This window comes from Xiphophorus hellerii, chromosome 20, assembly GCF_003331165.1.
Source record: "Xiphophorus hellerii strain 12219 chromosome 20, Xiphophorus_hellerii-4.1, whole genome shotgun sequence".
NCBI lineage: Eukaryota > Metazoa > Chordata > Actinopteri > Cyprinodontiformes > Poeciliidae > Xiphophorus > Xiphophorus hellerii.
This window is the reverse complement of record NC_045691.1, coordinates 28,997,505-29,023,292: the sequence shown is the minus strand read 5'-3', so window position 1 is coordinate 29,023,292 and position 25,788 is coordinate 28,997,505. Positions and strand designations below refer to the sequence as shown.

The following is a 25,788-nucleotide window of genomic DNA, read 5'->3' as shown; positions in this document are numbered from 1 at the left end:
CCTTACCTTTTTATTTTGTACACAAGTGAATGTGTCAGTTCTCAACCCAGGTTGGTAATCGTATTTCTGACTTCCAGGGTAAACTCTGTTAGTTTTTTCATCATCAAACCACATTTTTTAAATTTCCGTACAAAGGGAAAATAGATCAACTGTTGCCTTCCACCAATCATAAAACGTTTTTTTAAAAATGTTTTTATGACACTGGACAATAAACTACAAGAGTACAAATTCGGTAGTAGTACCGTTTCAAAGTAGTACTCTAAAGAGATTCTAACATCAGTCTGAGTGTAAAAGTATCAGTGGTTCTGTGCAATTACTTTCACGGAGCCCGTCAAGGTCTTTACCATCTGATAAACATTTCATTCAAAGTTTTCAGCTGTTGTCATGGTGAGCCTGCAAGCTGCTGGAGTCAAAAGGAACCTTTTATATATACATATTTGTCAGTCTGCCTGTCAGCAACGTTATATTAACAGCATGTTTTATATGTCTTTCCTGTTGGTGTTTTGTTTTAGCTTTTACTTTATTATTGCTGCAAGATTCCTTCCCTCTGTCAACTGAATCAGTGTGTTTAAAGGAGTGAAACTCAGCTAAATTACCTCAGAGAATTTCATTTCCCCCCCCTGAATAGCTTTAAGCTAAAACACCATAGTATCTGGGAAAGCAGAGCACTACCTGATAAAAAAGAAAGACTTCTACAATACAGACTAAAATCCATAGAGGTTCTTTTCTGCTTAAAGTGCCGTCATGTTGACGTATTTTTACACAGTAAATAAAGGCAAGTGTCAGCAGGTCCAACATTCAAGTAAACTTGCACCAAGTTAAAATTCATCTCAAACATGTCACAGCTAATGCTATTGTATGAACTTTTACTGCAGTCATGAATTTTTTTTTATTTTTTTTTTACACAAATTCCAGTGATTAATAAGGAGAAAATGGAGGTGGGAAGCAAACGTTCACTTCCTGCGAGAAACACACGCTCAAAACAGACACACAAAGTAGGTTACAGGTGCGATTAGCTACCTAAGAATCAACAATATGTTGTTCACGTAAACCATTAAAATATAACTCTTTCCTAATGAGACAGTTATTCTGAAAATCTGAAACATTTCGAGTACGTGTTTCACTCAGGAAGATCATTGGTGTTGCGCCAAATTCAGCCTCCTTTTCCTGGAGGTTGAAGCTGCCGGTGAGAAAATTGCTGGATTAAAAGGAAGGTGGCATTATAGCATGATTTACCCCAGGTATAGAAATACAGGACAGACTCAACAGTAGATGCATTTCCAGTACGAATATTCTGCTAATATTCTATGGTCGATGGAAACAGCGAGTGAGACGTTGCACTGTTTCTCTAGTTAGAAAATACTTTGAATTCATTCTGAATATATGCCAGAAAGGTTGGAGGTGTTGAGTGAGCGTTTACTATAACTCACAGATTCTTGCATTCTCTTCACCGAACAAGGGATTTTCTTCCCTTAACAGAACCTTGCTCAACAATCTGACGATTGTTACATTAAACTAATAAGATTTTGATCTTATTAGTTTCCTGCTTTAGTCTTCTGCTTGGATTTAAACACAATTCAGTGGTTACTGCAAAAATCGAAACATGAATATAGTAGTACGGCCCTTACAGTATTAGAACTCATCTCTAAAACTGGGCAGGACTTTATTGTTTCAAGTCTTAAATGAGTGTTTGTACAAGTAAGCTAATAATTCTTTTAAACTGACCTCCTGGCAGCCTTCAAGAGCGTCACACCGGACCCTCTACTTATCATCCTGCCATCCTGAGATTAGCTGTGACCTCAGCTCCAGTCGGAGAACCTCTGCAGCTACTAGGAAACAAACGTCTTTGACATTAATTTTGCTTTAATACCTTCTGATTTCCTGATATTTCCCACGAGAGCCATGAGAGCGCTTTCGCCATCGGCTGAAAAGAAAATAAGGTCAGCACACGCGAGCGTGGCAACAGTCGCATAAATCTCCGCAGCGGACGGCAGAAGAAGGATGGCTCTCATCGACTCTCTGCTATTATGAGCGAAACCGTTCAAGAAAGCGATGTTGTATGTATTGCAATGGGGGCAATGAATACGAATGATGAGTTTATTTATTAAAGGGGGAAAAAAAGTATATTCCCACCAACTTGGCCATATTTGAAAAGTATGGTTGTTGCTGCCAATGAGTGTTTTATATCGATGTGGAGAAATATTGGTCCATTGTTCTTTACAGAATTGTTTTGAGCCACAACTGGAAGGCTTTCGGGCTGGATTGTTTCTAATTGAAGACTTTACCAGGCAACTCCAAAGCCTTAACTTTGCTTCTTCGTGTGTGTGTGTCATTCAGAGGTCGACCTGCTGGTGTACTTCCAGACCCTAATCTGTTGCAAAACCCCAGAGTTCCTCAGCTTCTGGTCATAAATTGATGGCCAGACATTTGCTTTCAGGATTTAAGACAGCAGAGCAGAATTTATGATTCTATCAATTACGGCATGTCAACCAGGTCCTGAAGCAATAAAGCAGTAAAGCAGTAAAGCATCCCCAGACCATTAATCTACCATGGCAGCATGTTTGGCATTTAGTATGATAGTTTTTCCTAATCACTAATTTCTGTGTAGATTTACCCCAGATTTAATGGGTGGGACATCTTTGAAAGAGTCTTTGTCTTATCACTCTACAGGATAATGAGTATTGGGATCATCGGGATGTTTGGAAGATGAGCTGCTGTTCTTCCTGGTCTGCAGTTGTTTTTGCCATTGAACTCTCCTATGGATGACTTTTTTGAACATTGTCTTTCATACTGACTTTAACTGAGGCAAGTTAAAGCCTTGAACTGAACTCCGGTGTGTTAGATGCGTTTCTGGGTTCCTTGTGACCTCCTGGATGAGTAGTTGATGGGCTATTGGAGTAATTTGGATAGACTGCGGCCCCTGGTTATGGGTCCCCACCGTTCCTTGTTTCTTTCTTTTGTGAGTAATGGTTCCGATTGTTGGTGGCAAGGTTCCAGGGGTGGATGTAATGGTATTTGTCCGGAGTTCCTTTAGGCTCTGAATGTTGTAGGGGTGCTTTGGTTGATGCCCATCCGCAACATCGCATGGACATAGGGAGTGGTTCCCCTGGACTGGCAGACCTGGGTGGTAGTGGTCCCCTGGTTTAAAAAGTGGGACCGCAATGTGTATTCCAACTATAGGGATCACCTCCTAACATCTCCTAAGTCTACTCAGGGAGGATCATCCACTGGATAGTCGAGCCTACGATTCAGGAGGAACAGTGTGATTTTCAAACATTGAACCAGCTCTACATCCTATTGTCTTGTAGACCCAGATGAAGATCCAGGACACGTTGCAGGGACTATGTCGCTCTGCCTTGGTATTCTCCCAGAGAAGTTGGCCCAAGTGGCTTGGGAGAAGAAAGTCGGGGTTTCCCAAGTTAGGTTGCTGCCTCTGCAACTCAATCCTAGATTAAGCAGAAGATAATGGATTATCAGATGAACAATTCCTACTGTGGTTCACAGTAGTTCAAATGCTTTAGAAATGGATTCAGCAGCTCTTTCCAAATGAAAGGATTTCATATGTACACATGTGTAGGAACAGATATTTCTCCTCTGGTCTTATATTTGTTTACTGTAGATCATGGCATGATATGATTCCTGTTTGAGATTCTTTAGCCTGCTTCATGCTACCTATTTAATTGGTTTGTTGCCGTTGTAACAAGATAAAATATGAAAAGGTTAATGAATACTTTTGCATTACATTTTAACTTAGATGAAGAGAATAAATTCCTTTGATTTGACAGACAGCTGTGTTTATTAACTAACTGTAAAGACAAAATGGGGCACCAGAAGTAGAGACAAAGTAACACATCTTTACATATTTTACATAGAGGTCCAAGCTACATTATTTCAGTGCCCTTACACAAAAAGCTTCATTCAGTGACTTCATCCTTCTGCATCATTACAGTACCTCATGTGAATTTATATTTCTTTTTACTTCTGACTTCAAGAAGAAATAGCTTCATGGGAGCACTGACATAAAAGTTTGCATTCCCAGTCTCTAGGGTTCTTTATAGCGCTGATTAAAGTTTGAATGCAGGATATAACCTTTTTTATTTATTCTTATTTTTTGCCGTTTCAGCTTTTGGAGGATCAGCGGAGGAATACGGACCTGAAGGCTAAGCCAAACCAGCACAACAAGAGACAGAAAGCTGCCTTCATTGTTGGATCGGAATAAAGATGGTGGCAAAGATTTTTAAAAAGTGGGCGAATACATAGTCGAGTTAATTATTCATGTCTGGCGGTCTCTTTTTCCTCTGCTTGTCTCGCTGGGCTGGTGATTCATGTCTTTCTTGTGTCGAAGAAACTGCCGAGTCCCGCGGTGCCTGCTTAGCGGCGCGCTCGGAGCAGAAGCATGGCGGCTTTGGCAGAGCACTAATAATTACCAGCCTCCTCTGCTCAGCCCTCGCCTAATCCCAGTTCAGTGAACCGTCCCGCCTGTCGGTGTCAGCACGGGCCTCACAGAAAACACAAATCTCCAAAGGACGTAATACAGCCCTCATTTTGTCAGACGGCGCTGAAGAATGGGGGTTCTGTTCTGAGCCAGGGACATTAAACCATTAAGGCACCTTTTAGGAACAATCGCGCCGTTTGTGTCATCGCTCATTCCGAGCTCTGCTCTCCGTCTGAATTACACTGCAGCATTATTCTTATGAGAAAATACTGCAGCGGCTCCTGAATGAATACATTCAGTGCAGATTTCAGGTCAGTTTCTTGCAGCAAGAGGCGACTCAACCAAACTCCTAATAATCTTCTCTGATCAGTTTGGTCAAAGTTCTACAACCATCATCTCAGTTACACTGGTCAACATCCCCAAAAAAATTATCTGGGGTTTTTCAACTTTCTTAGGGTCATTTTGATGAGCTGAATCAAAAAAAAAAAAAAAACATCACATTGGATTTGCTCAATCAGGTCAACTTTCTGAACTATGGATGCAACATGACTAGAGCCGGGTGGCTGGCTGCTAGGGCAGTCATTCATTCAGCAGCCCGTCATGTTTTTGAGTAAAAAAAAAAGTTTAAAGTTGACAGGAAATTTGAAAATATCACTTGATAATTATGTGTTATTAAAAGATTGGAAGATTAATACCTGAACACCAACTGTAAAATCTTTAAAAAATGCAAACATTTTTAAAAGGCTTAAGACTTAAAACAAGCAATGCTTAGCCTGGCGGGGTCACAAGTAAAGCCTGGTGGCCCCCCAGGCTTATAGTGCACTGAGGGAAACCCTGAAAATGACTTGTTCTCACGTCTGGATTGCTTTCCTGAGAATCTGGATCAGCGAGTGACCAGCAGGAGGAGAGACTCCATCAGGACAGAAAAATGACGGAAAATTTTACACAATGAAGACGAAATGTTTGATTTACATGTAATTACCCCTATCAGTGTTTATTATTCAATTTACAGAAATCCAAGTTTGTAACATTTAATTAACACACTCTGTTAGAAAACTTTTTTTTTTTTCTCCTAAAACCTTTTTTTGGATGAGAAACATTAACAGAAATGAACTGATAAAGTCACAAAAATGTCAACACTTTAGGCAGAAGATCAGATTTCTCTAAATCAAATTAGAATAAAAACCTGACTGAGAAAAATCGAGGTCACTTTAGGATTCGGCGGTGCAAATAATCCTAACCCAGTTGAAAAAACACAGACAACTTCCAAAGAATGTTTTTTGTAACCCGGTGTTATCATTGGTGGTTTGAAAATAGTTTTGTGACAAACGCCCTCTCAGTTCAACCCTTACCTAAAGAAGTGCTGCGTTTTGCACGCAACGCCTGCAAGTCATGCAGATACGGTGAATATGCGGTTGGGTCACATCAATTATTAAAGCGACTCAAACCAGCAGATAAGCTGACTCTGCCACAACCGCTTGAATAGTAATAGTAAGCTGTGCTTGCATTTCCGGAGGGCATCTTAGGTCTTCTGTGTGGATATTTTTTTTATTTAATGTAGTGTATCACATTCCAGAAAGTAAAAAAATAAATAAAATTAAAGATTTCAGCAAAAAAGGATTTTCTTTAGCAGCCACCAGCCTATCACATTGCTGATCAGATTTGGGGAATTCAACCAGAAAAGCTCCAGTGCTGGTGCTGAGGGTTTATTAGAGAAGAAAGGCGGAGCTAGCTCCACCCAGGCGTTTTGCACAGCTGAATGGTTGCCATGGAGATGGAAGGATTTCTCAAAAATGCATGAAAGAATCAACTCCAGGTATATATATTTTTTTTTTGATGAGGGAGTAACATTAACAGATGATGTAAAGCTAAAAAATGTAAATTTTTGATAATACTGCCTTTTAAGTGTTTTTTTCTGGCAGACATTTAACAAAAATGTTTTTTTCTTATTTCTACTGTTGGATCCTATTATTGTCTTTTCTTGTGATGAGGTCACCTAGTTAGTTGTTATTAAAAGCCATAGAAATCAATAATCAATCACAAATCAAAAATGTCTTGTCAGGATTTCAGGTGATTAACCAAATACCAAGTAGAGCGCAACAGTGAAGTGGAAGGAAAATCAAATATAGGTTTGAATAAAAACCTCAAAACACCTGACATCTGTAGTATTTTTTGTCACAGTAAAATCAAACCTCAGCTCTTAAGTAATGTTCCTGTTGGAAAAGAAACAAATGCACAATTCTCAACCAAGCTACTGCTGTGAAATCAGTGGAGTAGGAACAGCATGCTGCTCACAGCACGCCCTCTCACACGTAACACCATCATGCAGCCGAGATGCATCAGACACGGCTTAATCTCAGTCTGAAGTACTTTCTGCTCCGCTTGTTTTTAGGAGCTCCTGTTGTTGGCGAAGCAACGCTAACAAACTCTCTGTTCTTCTCTCTGAAGGCAGAGGTTCAAAGATCGTGATCCGAGGAGGAGAGAACCTCAACCCGGTTTACTGTGCCGTGATTAAGAGACTTTATTAAAAAAAAAAAAATTATGCCTGTCCATCACCTTAGGCTACATCTGTGACCTGTCTTATTGTTGCCTTAGAGTTTAGAGTCAAAGAAGCGCATAAAACCCGACTGGAGTCAAAAAACAACTCTGGTCCACTAGTTTAAAGGGGCGTTGTTATGTATTTTACAGGCATATTTAGCCAATTTATACCACAGTCAAGTAAATATGTTACCTTCAGCTCTTATAAAAACGCTGTAAGTATAAAAGTTACTTAAAAGAAATTTGACTTTGCTTCTTAGCCATGTCTGACGCATTCCAATTGGGCTTCTGTCTCTTTAAGAACCTCCTACTACTTCTGACACTCCCTCTTCAGCAAGTTGTCGCAACAGGGCTTGTTGCGGCTTAGGAACAGCTCTTCACTGACAAGCTGTTCCTAAGAACAGCATCAACCGGGGGTGCTGTGGTGGCGCAGGGGCAAAGCACAACCCACGTATTGAGGCCCTAGTCCTCGTGGCAGTGGTCACAGGTTTGACTCCCAGCCTGGCGACATTTGCGGCATGTCTTTCCCATGTCTCATTAGCCTCTTTTCTGTCAAACTACTTTCAAATAAAGGCCACTAGAGCCAACAAAACCTTTAATTAAAAAAATGAACTGTTCTTAGTAGCGTTGTAGTTTGCATAATAAGCTCAGCAGACAACCAGCTTCACCAGGCGTTTGCTAACTGTTGCTGCCACTAGTCTTGAGGAGCTGTGTGGAGGAACCCTGGGGTGGAGTGCTCTTTTAATCTCAGCATTGTGAGAAAAAAGATACAAATCAGAGAAAAAGAACATAATTCTGATACTAAAGTCAAATTTGAGAGTCAGAATTCTTTGTGTTTTTTCAGTGGCCCTAATCTTCTTCCGTACGCTGGCGAACCAAAGGTGGCTCTCGCGTGCAAGTTCATGTTCCATCAGACATTATCTGGGGAAAAATAATTAAAATATACTTCATTTAAATGTCAGAGAAAGATACTTATAGAATTATAAACTTTAAACCTACTACTTTAATACTTTCTCTTCAGTAAGTGTTTGTTTCATTGTTTGTTTATGTTTTGGTTTCTTCACTGGAATCCATCTGCATAATTAAAAAGTGATTTCTAAACAGTCTCAAGAATTAAATTTAAATTAAATTTAAAGTGAATCTAAGAATTTTTTACATTTTAAGTAACATGCTGATATCTAATATTCCAGTAGACGCTACCAGCGCTTTGAAAATAACTCAAAATTAATCAAACTGACTCATCTCCATGTCAGCCTACAAGTTTAGTCAGCAGCGAAAATATCCGGCGATTATTGATGATTATTGATGTACCATCCATTTACCACTGAACGACCACTTGTTCACCTCCAGCAGATACCCAAGGTTCCTTCTGTTCCCACTCAACACACACATTAGATTCCAGCAGTCGATGTCTGATGTTTTTTTTTTAAAAAAACATCTGCTGACAATTCATCCCCAGGCTGAACGGTGTGGTAGCTGAGTAGATATGAGCCCCCTTTATTTATTCCCTACTATATCTGCTGTAGTCGGTTTTTCTGTCCTCTCCTATTTGCAAACAATGCACCCACTATTTCTAATTTTAGCCTGGGAAACGTCTCCGCTGTCAGAAGCAGTGTACCTTCATGTCGTTCTGGTGTGATGCAAGGAAGCGCTGTGAGCGCGGCGAATGAAGAAGAAAAAAAAACAAAAAAAACCCCAACAACAAATAAAACAAAAAATAACCGGATGATAACAGTATTGTCTGAATGTGCGACTGCGGACCCGGCTGATGCGGTTAATGTGTGGCGGAGGTCAGACCGGAGCAAGACAGACGGCGGACGCAAGAAACCTGGAGCAACTTTAGAGTGAGCGACTGAGCGCTCCCTGATCCATTCACAGGGATAAACAGGGAGAAGGGTTCCTCCATGTTCCTCAGATTATTCAGATTTTACGGATTATAAACACAGACTGCCGAAAACAGGCTTTTGCATTAAACAGAAAGGTCAACCTGAGTGATTGGTTCACCGAATGCATCGCAGTAATAAGACGGAGGCTCCCACTCTTCGTCCAGCAGAGTCACGTTAGTTATAGATGGAGGCTCTGAGGCAGGCGTGTCAAACTCAGCTTCATTTTTGGGCTGGCCCTTTAAGAACCGCAACATTCTTAAAGGGCCGGTTTTACCAGAATGTATTGATAAAGCCCATTAAACTGTTAAAATATTAATAAATAGTTGTGCCTCCAGGATTTTGCGATTGTTTTTGTGGGGGTCTTTTTGTAATCAAAATCATAGGTTTTGTGGCGCCAATTTAGAAATACTTGCAAGGAATTTTTTTACAATATTTGCGCTAATGTGTGATGTTAAGTGTGACTTTTTATTCCTCACTGTATCAATCACGGATTACAACTTGACATCAAGTGAGGATGAGGCAGCAGTCAATAAAACCCAATGGTTTTGACCAGTTTTGAGAAAAGATGTCAATAAAGCCAGAAAAAATGTGGGGATCTGCTGATTTATCGGGGATTTTGTGTGAATTTTGCAGATCTGTGAAAAACCGGAGGGACTTATCCAGTTGCTGGAACTGGAACATCAGCAGTTCCAGTTCCAGCAACTGGAACTGCTGATCAACATATTTGATGTATACTTGCTTGACAATTTGCGATGATGTGACGCTGTTCACTGTTTGTTCCATAATTGGTCAACAATTGGTGTTTTTATGACGTAAAGAACTTTGCAGTGCCTTTTCGCTGAACTGTGCTATAAAAATAAACTTGACTTGGTCAAATGTTTTGAAGTAAATTAACTTTTCAATAATATTCTAATTTATTGAATTGGTTTGCATTTTGTCACGTTTATCTTGCATGCGGTTAATTTTGATGGAAATGAACATTTTTAAGCTTTATGCTTTAGCTTAAAACTGCTAACAGTTTTGAGCTGATCCAAAATTTCAAGCAACACCCTGCAGTCTGAGAGTAGTGGGTTTTCAGATAATTATTTACACTTTGGAGTGAACAAAATTTAATGTGATCTCTGTTCCATTTCCAAGCACATTGGGATCGGCGTTTCTTAGTACACGAGATCTTGACTCAAGCTCCAAATCATCCTATTCTGCTTTAATCAACATTTTTACGCACTCCCTCACTATTCTTTCTTTCTTCTTTTTTATTGTTATTTTCCCGGGAAGTGACTTACACATGAAGAAGCTTAGCGCTCGTCTGCAGAGCACCAGCCAATCTCATTAGCTCCCTGTTCCTGTACGCTGCTTCAGTGGACAGAAATTTTAATTGCCGCGCATAAAATCGACATTACATGAAAAATGATCATCCAAAGGCGGGGATAAATAAAACGGGCGCCGCTTTAATGTCCGACCGGCGCTAATTGAAAGTCCCTCCGGAATGCTGACGGGGGAATTGACAGAGCACAGGAGAACAAATTATGGGCAGTGAACTCGAGAAATGCTATCTATGAAAATAACAAGAGCCGACTTTAAGTGGATTGTATTTGAAGTGAGGGTTTTGGTGCGACGGCCACCGCGGGAAGAGCTGATTCCCCGCGGCAAGGCGAGGCTGTGTGAGTGTTAGGAGACGGACTGCAGCAGAAGGCGACAGTCTAGTGCTGGATCTTCTGTTACAAACACACAGCGGCCCACTTTTAGGACAGTTCTGCCTCACGTCAGGCGTTATACGGTATCCCATTATCTCTGAATGAAACTCAGCACAGCGAGAAATGAGAGTAAAATCACTTTTTAATCATATTCTCTGCTATCGGTTATGTTTGACCTTCAACAAACTGACAGCGTCCATCTGTGTTTCACCTGTTAGTTTTACTTCACAGTAAAAAGTTATTGTATTTTCAGGGAAATTATTGTACACACATCATGACCAAAGCAACAAGCCTATTGATGGGCTACAGTCAGTCTAGTGTTGAATGGCGTCTAACAGGCTCTCAGTGGCGTCAGTATGGGATGGATTCATCAGCAGCCCCACAGTTGTTTAAGGCTAATGTGTTCTTCATTTCTTTTCCAAAACAGATGCCTTCAGGGTTCACAAAAAAAAAAAAAAAAAAACCTCTGACAGACAGTAGAGACAGGTTGATTACAACCACACATTTACAGAATGGTCAAATTATTGTATATGTGGCTATTTTTTGGGATTATTGATTGCGTATCGTACATAGGACACACTTATCGTACAAATACGATAATTATTGTACACCTGGCAACACTGGCTTCAGGTGTAAAGACACACTATTCCTAAAACGTCCCGTTTGGTCTCGTTAGTCCAGAGAATGTTTTGGAGAATCATCCATATGTTTTTTGACAAATACCAGATGGGCATTGTTCTTTTTGGTTACCAACTCCGTCCTGGAGGCCATTTTTTCTTCTCTGGAGCCCAAATGCTTCAGAAATATTTTTTTCTAAATCTGTCTAGCTTGACTTTGTTTTTGAATTTCTTAAGATTGAACAAGGTTTGTTGCTTTTTGAGACCGTACAGCCTGCTTTGTGTCGTTACACAGATTCTATTTAAATTATTTCTCAGTTCTGATGCGCTGAAATCACGCCTGGGTTTGGGTAATGAAATTAAACTTAAAGGAGACAGTTAATGACATATTCTGATCTGATCAGATTGGTTTAATTCACATAGGATTAGTTTTGTTGTTTTTTTTTATCATGTAGTCGGCTAAATCAGACTAGGATCTGAAAGTTCTTTTCCATCCTGTATTTTTATTTTCCACGTTATCTGGTTCCATCTAGTCGTCACCTGCAGCGACAGCTAATCTAATTCACCTGTTAAATGTGTTCTGACTCCCTTCTGGGAAGAGCGTCTCCAGCATCCAGCTATATTACTTACCAAACTCGACTTGCTGCTGTGCAGAAAATGTTTTCTGTTTTTCATTAAACCACTAAGTAAAACTTTGTTTGTAAACTTTTGCACCCTGCATGATAAACTGAAGCATTTAAGTTCACAAAAACAAAAACCCCAAACAAAAACACGTCTTTATCACCTCATCTTTTGCTGCCCCGAAAAATGGAAATGATTTTTGATTAACTTCATAACCTTGTTTGGGAGATGAGCATTATGCATTATGTTTGGCTTCAAGCATGTCTTAAATGTTATATTTATTGACTTTTAAAGCTTTGTTACAGTGCTTTGCAAAAGTACTTAAACCTTTCTAACTTTTTTACCTTTGGTCACATTACAACCACAAACATCAGGGGTTTTTTTTGTCACGTTTCACAGTCAGGTCTGTGAAAGCGTCTGAGGTTTGCTGCAGAACGTTTGTAAACCAACAACATCGTGAAGATGAAGGAAGATAGCAGACTGGAAAAGAAAACATCAGCCGGCAAAAGAATATGCCGATATTGTCGAAAAGAAACACGATTTTACAATTGCTGTGTTTCCATTAAATAAGAAACGCAATTAAAATGACACACAAAAATGTTTGCTCACATGATAAGTCAAAAAAAAAAGAAAGAAAAATGCTGCGCCATCATCCTTCAACTACTTTCTGTCGTCTTCTTCTTTGCGGTTTGTGCCAGTGGCAACATACGGTTGTTGATCATGTGACTCGTGTGATGTGAAAAAAAGTGTTTCCATTGGAGTTTTGCAAAAATAAACCTTATGAGCCAAAATAAACACCTCATCATAGCGTCAAAATGTTTTATCGAAAAACAAGAGCTTGTTTGAAATTGCCGCATGTCCATTAAGCAAATGTATTTTCAAAATGTCAAATTGCGCTTATGACGCTGATGGCCCAGTCTTTGCAGTATTCAACTCTTATGTTTTCGATGGCAACTGTTGACATTCCTCTAGAAGACTATATATAAGGTCAGACACTAATGTTGGACAAAATGGCCTCTCGAAACAGATGAGACCCAGATCCAACCCGGCCCGTGCCCAAACCAAACCGACTACTTAGCATTAATTAGAGGCCAGAGCCAGAAGTAAACCCAGCCCAATTTTAATTAAGCTATTACTGCTTCTGTTTTTAGACCAAAATTTGAGTAAGAAGTATAAATTCTCCTGTTCTTAGCTTTTGTTTAGCATCTTCCAGCTCCATTTTGTCGCTTGTTGTAACCGTAGGCTGAGTCAAGTACAAGGCATTTCAGAGTGGAGCAGGGTGGAGCTACGTGTGCATTTATCGTGCCGTGACCTGCGTTTGTTACAGTCTATTGAAAGCCTGCACCTTTCTGCCTTTCCTCAAAGGGGAAAGCTGCCTGCTCCTATTTGCACTATAATGAGCAGATCTCATCTGGTTTTATTCTCTGCTGTATGTATTTAGGCCCAATTTGTCCCAATTTTGGCTATAAATCTAAACTGTAGTGAGATAAGCTCATGTCTTTATGGAAGAACCAGGTTCAAATAGGATGGAGCAACAACCAAAGCACCGATGAGTCCTAAACTCATTGGTAGAAAATGCAAATGTAGCTTGGCTAATCAGTTAATGTCACCGATACAAGATACAATAAAATAATCCATACAAAGTGACAACAGGTTGATTTTAAAATGTAGCAAGCAAAAGGGCAGCCATTGTTTTCCTTAACTTTAACACAAAAACAAGGTATTTTTCTGCTCCATCTCTTTTTTTCTGTCGCACCGAGTTACACGTTTCCCCGTCTCTAGTGAAAGTTTGTGTCTCATGCTCTCATTAGCTTCTACTCCGTCTCGGCGTAGCAGTGCGCGCTGGCTCCGTCTTCCACTCGCTCCTCTCATTCAGTTTGAACAGCTCTATTCTCCATCTGGGAGAGGATGCTCCTTTTATTCCTCCCTTATATCATCGTTTCACTCCACTGAAAACAGGAAGTTCACAGCTTGAAAAGGGGCTTCTGAGAGAGAGGGGGGGGGAAGCTGATACAGAGGCTGAGGCTGATACACCCAGCAGCTGTTGGAGTTTGAGGCAGAGCTTCTCAAAACCCACTTTTTTGGAAAGATGTTTCAAATTATGTCATGAACAATATGTAGCATAATATAAAATAGGATGATTTGTCTAAAGCTGCTGTCTAATGAAGATGGGATTTTGAGAAACGTGTTGCATTGTTAAATTGTTGGCTAATTGTGAGAACAAAAACAGTATTTTGTGGAAAATCAAGTCCTGTCTTTCATGTCTTTGAAAGACATGTACTTCTTTTGATGTGCTGTTATTCTGAATAGTGCATGTGCACTGGGATCAGTGCTGTGGACTTCACAGTGTTCAGCCTCATCAGAACTGGTGACATTACTTTTCCTACTTTTCACTGTCTTGTTTAATTGTTTTGCTGTCCAAAAAACTCACCGTATGCAAATGAAAGGGTATGTTTTTTCTTACTATTTGGACACATTCTGTAAAATCAAACGCAGCACAAGAGTCAATAACTAAATTTTCGACAATGACCAAACACCTAGCATTGCGCACCTACCTGTGAGTGGATTCACAGCAAAAACATTACTCACTAATTTATCTTATCTTCACAGACCTAAAACAATGTGGGGAAATTAGAGGCAAGGAAAGCAAAACTTTATCTTTGACAAACTAAAACTTTTTCAGTCATCATCCTCCTCAGAACTTGTTTTCCCACATAAACAGTAGAGTTCATCTAAGCTAGACAATTGAAACACTCAACAATTCATTTCATATAATGAACATACTTGTTCCATGTGGAACACTGTTGTAAGTCCAGTTTGATGTTTTATTCAGGGTGCTGGCCCTTTCTATCTAGCAATTATCTCCACAGGAAGTTCATTTTTGATTAGAAAGTAATCTGCTAAATTTAAAACAAAATCATTAGATTTATTTTGATGTTTTTTAGTCCTATGCTCTCCAAAAACCCTCTTGTAACAGCAGCATTTTTTGATGATGTCAAAGTTTATCATAAATGCTTAAAGGGGCAGCATTGTACAAAATCGACATCTAGGAGCTTTGCATTATTCCCTCATCCAAAACATACCTGGATTGTTGCGTTAATCAAAGGATTTCTCAAACATTAAAGGATGTTTGAGAAATCCTTTACTCTCCTGTGGCAAACAACCGTTCAGTTGTGCAAAACGCCTGGGTGGACCTAGCCCCGCCTTCAAGGTGCAATTCTTAAGAGGAGCCATGTTGTGATGACTTCCTGAAGGCGGAGCTTCAGGAAGACCAGAAGCTTCTAAAAGAAACAGAGGCCCAATTACGAGGTGTTGTAATACAAAGTCTAGTGATATATAAAGCCTCTTTATAACAACTTAAGGTAACAGAGCTACTTGATTGTGCTATAAAATAGAATTACACTGCCGCTTTAATGGCAGCAACAGGAAGTAATAAATACTTGTACATTTCCTCTTATGGGATCCTCCAACATCCTGAAACAGTTCTGACAAATACATCAACTCCATTACACTCGTGTTTGTAGTCACTACTCTGATTTGTCGTAGTTAATAACGATGATCCAGTTACATCTCTCACTCATGCTCATCATCTATTTTTCCAAACACGAAGGAGGCAAAAACTGATTTGCATCAAAAAAAAAAAAAGTCAGGATTATGAAGACGAACGATGCAAATTACAACCAAACTCAGCTGAATGCAGCTGTCTATCACTCTGGATTTGAGCGTACATTCCTGAATGCTCACCCCATAATTACGAAGTGAAGCTGCTCTGAGTTGGTGTTTGAAATGCTAAACCACGTCGCTACCACCGTCCCCCACTTTTTCCCTCTGCGTACTGAACACTATCATGAACACTTTGAGCATTTCTCTACCGTTCACTGTGTTTTTTCAGGCAAATGTCATTTGATTTGCATTCAGATTTGAGAAATTCTCAAAAATAATTAATCACGCTTTAAAGATTTCCTGCACCATGTGTGACAACCGTTTGCATGGCGTGGCAGAATATTTTGTAACAATATTTCACAGTCTAACCAAAATCACTGACATTTGTTTTATTTTTTGTTTGTTTGTTTGTTTTTTTGCTTATAGCCCAAGGAAATAGCGCTGACGAGAACGTCTAGTTTATCCCAAACACCGGAAACTGACAAACTGTGAAAATAATGTGTGAAGGAAGAATATAAACTGCTGTACTGAACAGTAATTATGTGAAAAAAACTAAATATTAGCTAGTGTTGTTTGAAATGTGACAAGTAATGCAGTGAGGGGGGAAAGTATGAATCCTGTGGTTTGTGAACTGTGAACAGATGTTTTGAATTTAAAGATAAAAAAACATCACAAATGTGCTAAAATTTGGACTATTTTTAAGTCTCACAAAACAATCGATGCCTCTTCAATTTCTTCATATTTTGTCTCCTTTAAAACACAAAGCTGATGGAGATGTACCGCAAAATGTGATTCTACAAAATACTGACTCCACGTTTTTGAAAAGCACATATAATTGTCCATTCACTTCACAAATATCTGGTACACTGCATACAGTTTCTACATGGCAGTTTATGTTTGTAATGTTCTAAAAAAAAGATTAAAGAATCAGCGGGAATGACGCTGTTTACTGAGACAGGACCCAAAAAATAAATAAAATCACCTAAACACACCTTCTTTTTTGAAATGCCAATATTTTATGCATCACTCCCAAAGAGGTTCTTTTAACTCTTCTGTTCAAAATACTATTTACTCATTTTAAAGGATAGAGCTGATCTGAGAGAAATTCAAAGAGAAACAGACATAGTTTCATAAGAAGGGCACAATTAGGATTAGAACCATTTAATAAAAAAAATTTTTTAAAAATCATGACCCAAGTATTTGTTGAGGAAAAAAATGCTGATTTTTATTGTGTACGCAGATGAACATACTCCTAAAAACAAATCTGCCTCAATAGCTGAATTTCCATAAATCTTAAACTTGCACAAATTTAATTTATGAAAATGCATTTATTTAATGGAAACATCATTTTAAAAAAAATAAACTCATGTTTTTCGACAAGACGTTTTTGCAACCAGGGTGAGGCGTTTTTTCCAGCCATATCGAAATTAGTGTATTTCGCAAAACTGCAATAGAAAGACTGTTTTCGCATCACACGAGTCACGTGATCAACAACCAGACGTTACCACCGCTGGAAGCAGAAGAACAAGTGGTCGGGGGATCGTGACGCGGTGTGTTTTTATAATGACTTATTACGTGATTCACGTGTGGTTCTAATTGCGTTTCTTATTTAATGAAAACAAAGCAATTGTGTTTTTTTTTTTTTTGCGACATTAGCGAAACCTGGACAAGGTTTTGTACACATTTCTAATGGAAATGTAGCTACTGTTGAAAACAGAATGACTCTGCAGCAGATTTCCGGTCTGCTGTAAACACTGACCCGGCGAGGAGCGCTGAGCAGTGCGGCGTTTAGCCTCGACGGTCTGGACGGAATCACAGCACCGTCTGCCCAACGGCTAAGCCCACCTGCTCAACGGCGCCAAACCAAACTTCATCCCCCATACCAGCAACACACAAAATCTAGTTTACATTCCAGCCAGTGCTTAAATTGTTCCAGGCACTCATGCATGTTTTACACCCACAGTGTGATCACTTTTGTCCTTCACATAGGTAGAAGGTTCCAGCTCTTATAGGTCCAGCATAGCACTCCAGTTCAGCTTACTGTTTTATTCAGCATGTTGCAAAGAGAGTGTTATCTAACACATATCTGCAATGAAGTTTTCTAAACTTTCCCCGTTTTTTTTTTTTTGTACTCTTTTTTTTTTTTTTTTTTTTTTTTCACCTCATAACTCCGAAAGTAGAAAAGAGCAGCAGAGAAAAACTGGCAGCAATAAAAACACATTTGTCTCGCGAATGCTTTGTATCCACTCAGCAAAGTTTCGGAAGGAAGTGTAAATCACACACAAACGTGTTTTCAGCAGCTTCTGTCTGGATTTCTAAGAAAAGAGGAAACACTATAATATGAGCAAAACCAAACACCACTGTTGGCATTTTTGTTATTTTGGAGCCCGCCTGTCTCAAGAACGACAAAAATCTAGAAGTGGAAGGCAATAAAAATGAAGCTGTAGTATATAACTTTGTTTTTTTTTTAAATATGTGTTTCACACATTTGTTAAAACTGTCACCATGTCATGACAGTATAATACGAGACAGATATCTGTGAAAAGATCGAGCTCTTGCACCTCCTACTGCTGCTACTATTGCAATCTGAAGAAATGCACCGCACCGCTCCCGACCCTCATCAGCAGTGGCGCAAAAAGTGGGTATGCACTGTATGCAACGCATAGGAGCGCTGCACTAGAGGGGGCCCCAAAACAATGTGGGAAAATTTTTCTCTAGTCGGCATTTTCTGTATTTAACAGCTGTTTGAGCATGCATGAAATGATCAGCAATAGAGGAACGGCACTGATTATCCCCTCCCCCCCTCCCCTGTCTCTTCACCGCCCCTGCCGCCCCTCCCCATTACACACATACATATACAGGTAGCTTGAGCAGGCGTTCCTTTGAGAACGCACTGAGGCGCGTTTGTTTTTCTTTTAAATTTGAATAGTAGTAGTGCACTCGACAACAGGGAGCTAAAGATGGGGCGGCAGAAAAAAACTCTGGGGCACAAAACAGAATAAGGACAAAGGGGAGGGATAAAGATGATGGAGGGATGAAGAAAAGCTTTTCAAAGTGGTTGAAAGACAGTAGGTAAGTAATGTCAGTGTATCAACAAGAGAGTTGGAAATATTCAGGTTAGCTTAAGCTAGGCTAAAATGACAGGCGACTGTTGTTGTTTTGTTAGGGTTGCCAACCGTCCCATAAACTACGGAATCGTCTCGTATTCGACTGTTAATTGTTGTGTCCCGTATTGAACCGATACCGGGCGCAATTTGTTCCATATTTCTATACATGTCTGATAGACACACCTGTCACACAGATCTCAACAATAATGACCAAAACAAAACACAGGAAATATTAAAGTCAGCTAAATTGTTGTGGTGGGAGCTAAATAGGACCCCCGGACGCTGTTGTCATGGTTGCCCAGAGGCGGATAGCAGCCGCGGTGAGCTGCTATCAACCCGCATCTTTTTAAAATGTCCATCGATTCTCCACCGTCCTTAGAAGCAAAAACGTCTGGCAAAAATACAGACGTGAGGAGGAAGACACACATTCCAGGCTGAACAACTTCAGTGAAGTTAAATAGGGGCGATTTAAAAAGAAAATGTGTCGGCGACATTCAGTGACGCTGACACACCGACAGACCCATTCTGTCTGTATGACAGTGGTTCCCAAAGTGTGGGGCGCGCAGTGCCATCGAACAGGGGCGGTATGGATGAATGAAAGAAAGAAAGAAAGAAAAAACAGTTACATAAAAGTGTTTCACTGTAAAGATGGTTTGTAGTGTGTTTTGTTGCAACCTGAAGTGTGAAATAAACGTCAGTGGAGTTTGAAAACAAAATACGTGTATAGGTTTATGTCTGGTTGAACAATGTGTGTGCCCAGTTGATTCTTTTTTTGTGTGTTTGTTGTTGGGGGTTTTTTTTGGGGGGGAGGGGTTATTGTAATCCATAGGGGGGCCCAAAAAATCTTTGTGAACCACTGCTGTATGATATCAGACAGAATGGTTCAAGACAGGAACACCGCAGACCCGTCAGAACCTAAAGAACCAGACATCAGCGTCTCTTCATCCCTCAATCAAAAAATATAAATGGCAATTTAAAGAACAGCTCATACTATTAGATTATTGGTAAATAAATAAATATTGTGAAGAGAAACTGTTTATTTTTTCTACATTAGCTTGTCAGGGGTTTCTATGTAGGAAAAACGTTGATATCTTTTATAAATACAGTGTTTTGTGGTTAATATTATTTCACCATTTTATTAATGTGGGTTGCCAGTTTGGATCAGGCTTCCTATCAAGCTATAAGAATGATAGAAAACATGCTAACAAAAAGCCTCAGACCTGCAGCTCATAGGCGGTTCTAGACACAGGATAACAGAAAAGGCTCTTTGGCTCAAATATATTAAATGATGAAATATTGCACAGTTTTTTGTTTCATTCTTTTTTAATTGCTTTCTAGCCTGCAATTTATTCACACATCAGGTAGGAATAATAACATTAGGGAGGCAACAAAAAACTAAATGCCATGATGGTTTTAATGTAATTACTGTATTTTATAAGTGCATGAATAAGAGAGAGCTGTATGGAGATATTAAACCTGGGGAGGGGGCGGGGGGGGGGTGATGATGTTCACATAGACCTCAGTAAGTATGTAGTTGTGCCCCTGCTCATCAGTGGCTAAGTAAACTAGGGGTTGAGGGGAGGAGGGGAAAGCTGTGCGCACATGAGCATGATTGACAGCACCATGAGCATCAAAAACCTTTTCTGCTGCTAAATTATTGAGTAAATAGATATATGAGCTGCACAACAATATTTATTTTTTGATCTGGAATTTAGATTATTTAACCATCAGCGTGATTGATTGATTGATTGATTGATTGATTGATTGATTGATTGCTTTATTTATGGAGCACTTAAAACAAATTACAACATGGATGACCAAGGCACTTTACAGTAGGAAGTACATCACAAAAGAAAAATACAAAACAAGAATAAAAAAAACTAGATAAATGGTATTAAACGCCTAATAGAGCATGATTATTCCTATCCATGTCTGCAGTGTTTCAGGAACTCCTGATCATTCATGGAACTTGATTAGAAATGTGAACTGTGGACGCTGACATTAGCGTTGGGGTCGTCTGTGCTGCTGCTACATGTTTAGCACGGAAATGCTATGTTAGTCTTTTTTTTTTAGCAGTAAAACCCTGTAATGTTTGGCTCTGTGATGAACGCTTAGCCTGTCTCGTACACGCTAACACAACTAGAAAACAGCTCCACTGCTTTCCAAAAGCTTCCTCTCCACCACAAAAGTCGGGCTGGTGCTTCTTTTCCTCCTACGCGAATGAAAAACAAAAGCGGCCCTGACTCTGAACGGCTTCCTCAGATCGATAGTAGCAGTCTGAACCTAAATATACTTCCCTTCCTTCCCTTACTTTGTCTGTGCTAATTGACTCTCGACGTCCGACGATGGGAAGAGCGAGAGAGAGTCCCAACAATTGGAGAGCGCCAGGTGACTTAGGACATGTGACCACAGGTCACTGCAGTGGGAGGACGTGAGACGAATGACTGGGGTGCGAATCCTCTCCGCTAATGGAGGCATCCACCTCCACTTAGGTCTGTGGTGCGCTCCTCTCCAGCCAGAACCGGGCCTTCAGCCTCACAGCTCTGCGGCGTTCTGATCTGATCGTCAAATGAAACCTCGAAGAGACGCACAAACGACCTCAAAAACGAAGCAACACATCCAGCTGGTAACGTGCCTTTCACAGTGAAAGCGCTCCACATTCACCGGCTAATCTGACCAAATACCATACCTGTAGTTGGTTGCCTCGGTTACAAAGCCACAGTGCTCGGCGCTTTGGAGGATTGTCTGCGATTTCATCATACTGCTAAATTAAGAAGATTCGATTTCAGTTTTTGTTCAAGTTGTTTGTCGCTGAGGAGGTAAATTATCATATGAATGGGAGTTTTGCTGCCGTCTCTTTCATACAGGCTGAGCTGGAACTGTTGTTCTGATTGATTTTCATTAAAGTTGCTCATTCATGAATACCACCTGCTCTCCCAGCGTATCCTTACTCTTCCTTAATCTGCTGAGCAACGTGGATTTCCGTCAGGTTGATAAGTGAGCGTCTAATTATTAAAGCAGTATTAAAATGTAGTAAAAATCTGCAATCTGTTTTTTTCTTCTTAGTGTACATAAATTCTTCTCTAAGTTACTACATGACCCAGGTGCCTGACAGATAGGGATTTCAATGCCAAAAGTAGAACTACATAAAACTTAAAATCTGTCTTGTAGATTCTTAGAAGCTGTGGAGACATTTGTTCACGCTCTACACAATGAACTAGTTATCTGTTGAGAATTTCTGTCCATTTTTGTGACGTAAAAGTAATTCTGTGATTGAGGGTGTAATCAAAAATAAATTTAAACTCATAATTGTTCATACCCCAGCGGATTTTGATTTTAATCAACTAAGAAGTTTACTTTTTGGGGGGGAAGGAGACAGAAATCTTTCAACAGATAATAAAAGCAGTGTGAAATGATTACTGGATATTATTAGATTTTATCAAAGACATTCCAAAATTCATTTTGCCCTTCTTTTAATAGTTGTGTTAAATATATTACACATTGTAATGTTATTCCCTCATCAAAAACAGACCTGGAGTGTTGCTTTGATTCTCTCTTGCATGTTTGAGAAATCCTGTAATCTCCCATGGCAACCGTTCTGGGGTTGCCATGGCAGTCTCCAGCTGAGCTTCTGCCTCACAGAGCAGCACGACTCACTTAGCTCCTCCAGACTAGCGGCAGCAGCAATTAGCAACCACCTAGTGAAAGTGTGTATCTGCTGAGCTCATCATATGAACTATTTCTCTGTGCAATGCTCCAAAGAATTTTGTTAGAGACTTAATGATGATAATGATTAGTGTGAGAACATCCTGAACGTGTTGGAAAGATTATCAACTTCTTAAAGAGACAAAGGCCCAATTTCAAGATATCAAATTGCAAAGTCAAATTTCTTTTAAGACATGGTTGATATATACAATATATTATATATTTTTATAACAACTGAAGGTAACATAATTACTTGATTGTGCTATAAAAGGATACTATATGGCTAGAAAATACATAATACTACCCCTTTAAGCTTGGAAGTCCACTTTGCCATCACTCTATTCTGTCTCTCTTTCCACTGATTCTCTATTAGATCCAAGTCAAGACTCTGGCAGGATCACAGCAAAATGTTCATATAACTTACATTAAGTAGAAACATATTGTTTAATTTAACAGTTGACTTTCAACCTAAACCTGCCAGGGGTATGAATAATTTTGGGCCTGACTCCACATGAGCTGCACCAGCCTTTCCTAACTTCTTTCTTTCCTTCAGGTTCACGACTCACATCCACCTGAACACGTGAGCTTTCTGTTCCCTCCATCAGAACTGCCCACGGCCACACGCACGCTCGGCCTCTACAGTCAATTTAGTCCTTTATTATTTATGTGACTCTTTTCAGGACATGTTCAATACATAAATAGTCAACAGTCTGCTTGATCGTAAATACCTCTGTCCTGAAGTGAATTGTCAGGATGTCTGGAGCGTTAAGGTGAAGGCTTTTCTACATTCCCGTGAGATGCTGAACTGTCCAAGAGTTTTTCATGCCTCGGTGGAACTGCAGGCACGTCCTTTGGATGGCTCAAAACATTTAGTCTGTTTTCTTTTGAAAGTGCCTCTTTGAGACCAAATCAGTTTGAAGGTAAGCGAGCTCCTCGTAGATATTCTGAAGCTGGACATGTAGTAGTCGACCAACACACGACTTCTTTACGAGAATGTGTCCGCAGCGTTTAAATTATTTATTTTTAATTCAGTTCAGTCAAGTTATATGGCACCAATTCACATCTCAAGACACTTTATACAAAATGTCATTTCAATCCAACCATGCATATATTCCAACTGACAGTTATCAAACACTGCAGTCACTTCAGTTCGTTATTCAAATTGGTTTAAAAGGTTTTCTATCGGTAGTGCAACATTTTATGACTGTAAATAATCTTTAATGATTAAGCAAAAAACAAAATTACCTTCTTAACCCCGCACGTATGTTTTTCATATTTCACATTAGCCACTTTAATTTTAAGACCATATTTTTTTAGCCTTTTATTGCCATAGAATGTTACCCATTTTCATGACTTGGGGGGCAAATTTATGTTCCATTATATGTTTTTGACTTTGCTCATCCTATTCGTACAACTTTAAAGTAGCAAAATCCAATATTAATACTGAAGCTGATGACTTTGTTGCTTGCGTGTCCTAAACGTTGTGAACTGTAAGGAGATGAAGATGTGAGACAAACTGAGAAACAGTTATCTTGATGGTTAGTGTTAGCTACCGCTAATTTTATTGAGTTTAGTAGTTTAGTGTTAGCTTCTGCAGAAATGTATGCATTTAGCATTAGTTCCTGCTATTTTTTATGTGTGTAATGGTTTAGCGCTAGCAGAGAAAAAGTTTTTATGTATGGAAATTTATTCTCAGCTTCTACTAATTTTTTCGTGGTTAGCAGTTTAGCATTAGCTTGCGCTATTCTCATGTGTTTAGCATTTTAGTGTAAGTGGAGCTAATATTCTTGTTCAGTAAATTAGTGGTTAGTGAACCTAACATTTTGGCTAGCTGAGCTCACCACTGGCAATAACTACCGCCAATTTCAGTGCAAACATATATTCTCTGTTACCACCATGGCAGCCATTTTGAAAGATGTTCGCTAGAAAGAAAAAGAACTAGAACCTGACTCAAGCGACCATTTGCCACGACTAGGGGTCTGAGTAGACTAGAGCAGTAAGAGTACTTTTTATCTTAATGAAAAATAAAACGTTAATAGCGGTCATCTTTAGGTGAGTACTGAGAATAATTCCGCTAAGACCCTCAAGAGTCACCAGACTGCTGCCTCATAGGAGGGCATTATCATTGGACATCTTTCTAAGTCACATCTGTATTCCAGTTGGTCCATGTTCATTCAGGACACCGCAAAAGGTTGTTGCTCTAATAGTGAGGACTGATTATGCCCACAGGAAATGCTGTTTGCGTCTGTGCTAATTCTTTTTACAGTACAGAACATCTGCTTCTGCTGTGTTTTATTAGACGCTGACATTTTTGCTACAACTGGTGCTTTTTTCTTCTACTTTCTTCTCATTGTCTCCCATCTTTCTCCATCACACTTCATGCAAACAGTAAAATATTGTGTGACTACAATAATTTTCCCTGTAAAATGTGGGGAACGCTGAAAGATGAACTGTCACATGAAATAAATGAATCATCAGTTTAGAGATTGTGTCAGTGGGTTGCTCTATGTGTCTTTTACATCGTCACTCAGCCATTTTCCTTAGTTGTCCAAAGGTCAATGCACACAGGCGATGCCACACACATCACATATGATCCCAGAACCCACACAAGCATCATCTGGTTGCCGGCTGATGCTAGCAGCTCTTTCTGAACCTGTAAGAGGTATGCTACAATACTTTTTCCTGTCTCGAATGTCATGTCTTTGGTTTGTGCACTTTGTGTCCTTAAGACTCCTCTACGTATGACTTCTGGAGCACTAGAGTTTAATATTGAAAGTTTATCTTGACAGGGTCAAAGATGAACTTTTATCTTTTAGTTCCAGTCTCTTTGATCCTGTCAGAGTTTCCACAGATTTAATGCAGTAGTTTAATGTAGGGACTTAGAGTTCAGCAATTCAATAAAGAAACTTTATTATAATTAGAAATATATTTGCAATTTAGCTGTAATGTTAGTCACATTCTCAACAACTCATTTACAGTCACGTTTATGTTGCACAACATATCCATGATGCCGGTCATGGATATGTTGTACAACTTAAGTTGGAAAAATGCTTCTTTTTTTTGTCTTACTTTCAAAATATGAGTCTTGTCTAAAGAACACATCTTAATTTCTCAGGCTCAATAAAAGCTGAACAAGCTAATAGAGCAACTTTACAGTGTTTCATGAGATGGACTTAACTGGTAAATACTGTGGGATTTTGTCTTGTTGGATATTTTTGCAATAAGATCTTGTTGCATGCAGTGCTTTAAGATGGCCAGTATGAACCGGTATGCAGTACAACCACTTTTGAATTTTGCCCCTCAGCGTATTGAGACTTTTACCGGTGCCTTCGCTTCTCTGTCAACATGCATTCCCCCAACAGCGCTGCACACTGGGCTCTCCGCACCGCCCAGGCGGCTCGCTCCCGGCCTGTAACTGCCGCGCTACGCTCTAACACCAGAGGACTACGGCGACCATGAAAGCTAAAACATCCTGCTCTGGTGAAGTAAACCCACTGTCCTCCCACCACTGTCCTGAGGTAG

At 39.6% G+C, this 25,788-nt stretch overlaps 1 protein-coding gene and 1 long non-coding RNA gene across 2 annotated transcripts in view; one reads left to right on the top strand and one right to left on the bottom strand.

Moving 5' to 3' along the window:
- The window catches only part of LOC116711073 (caM kinase-like vesicle-associated protein), a 46,358-nt gene that overhangs the window by 12,347 nt on the left and 8,223 nt on the right, over window positions 1–25,788 (bottom strand). The window lies entirely within an intron of this gene.
- On the top strand, window positions 12,175–23,939 carry LOC116711074 (uncharacterized). Its single transcript, XR_004337159.1, has 3 exons — window positions 12,175–12,551; window positions 19,289–19,294; window positions 23,930–23,939. It is a non-coding gene; the product is annotated as an uncharacterized LOC116711074 (long non-coding RNA).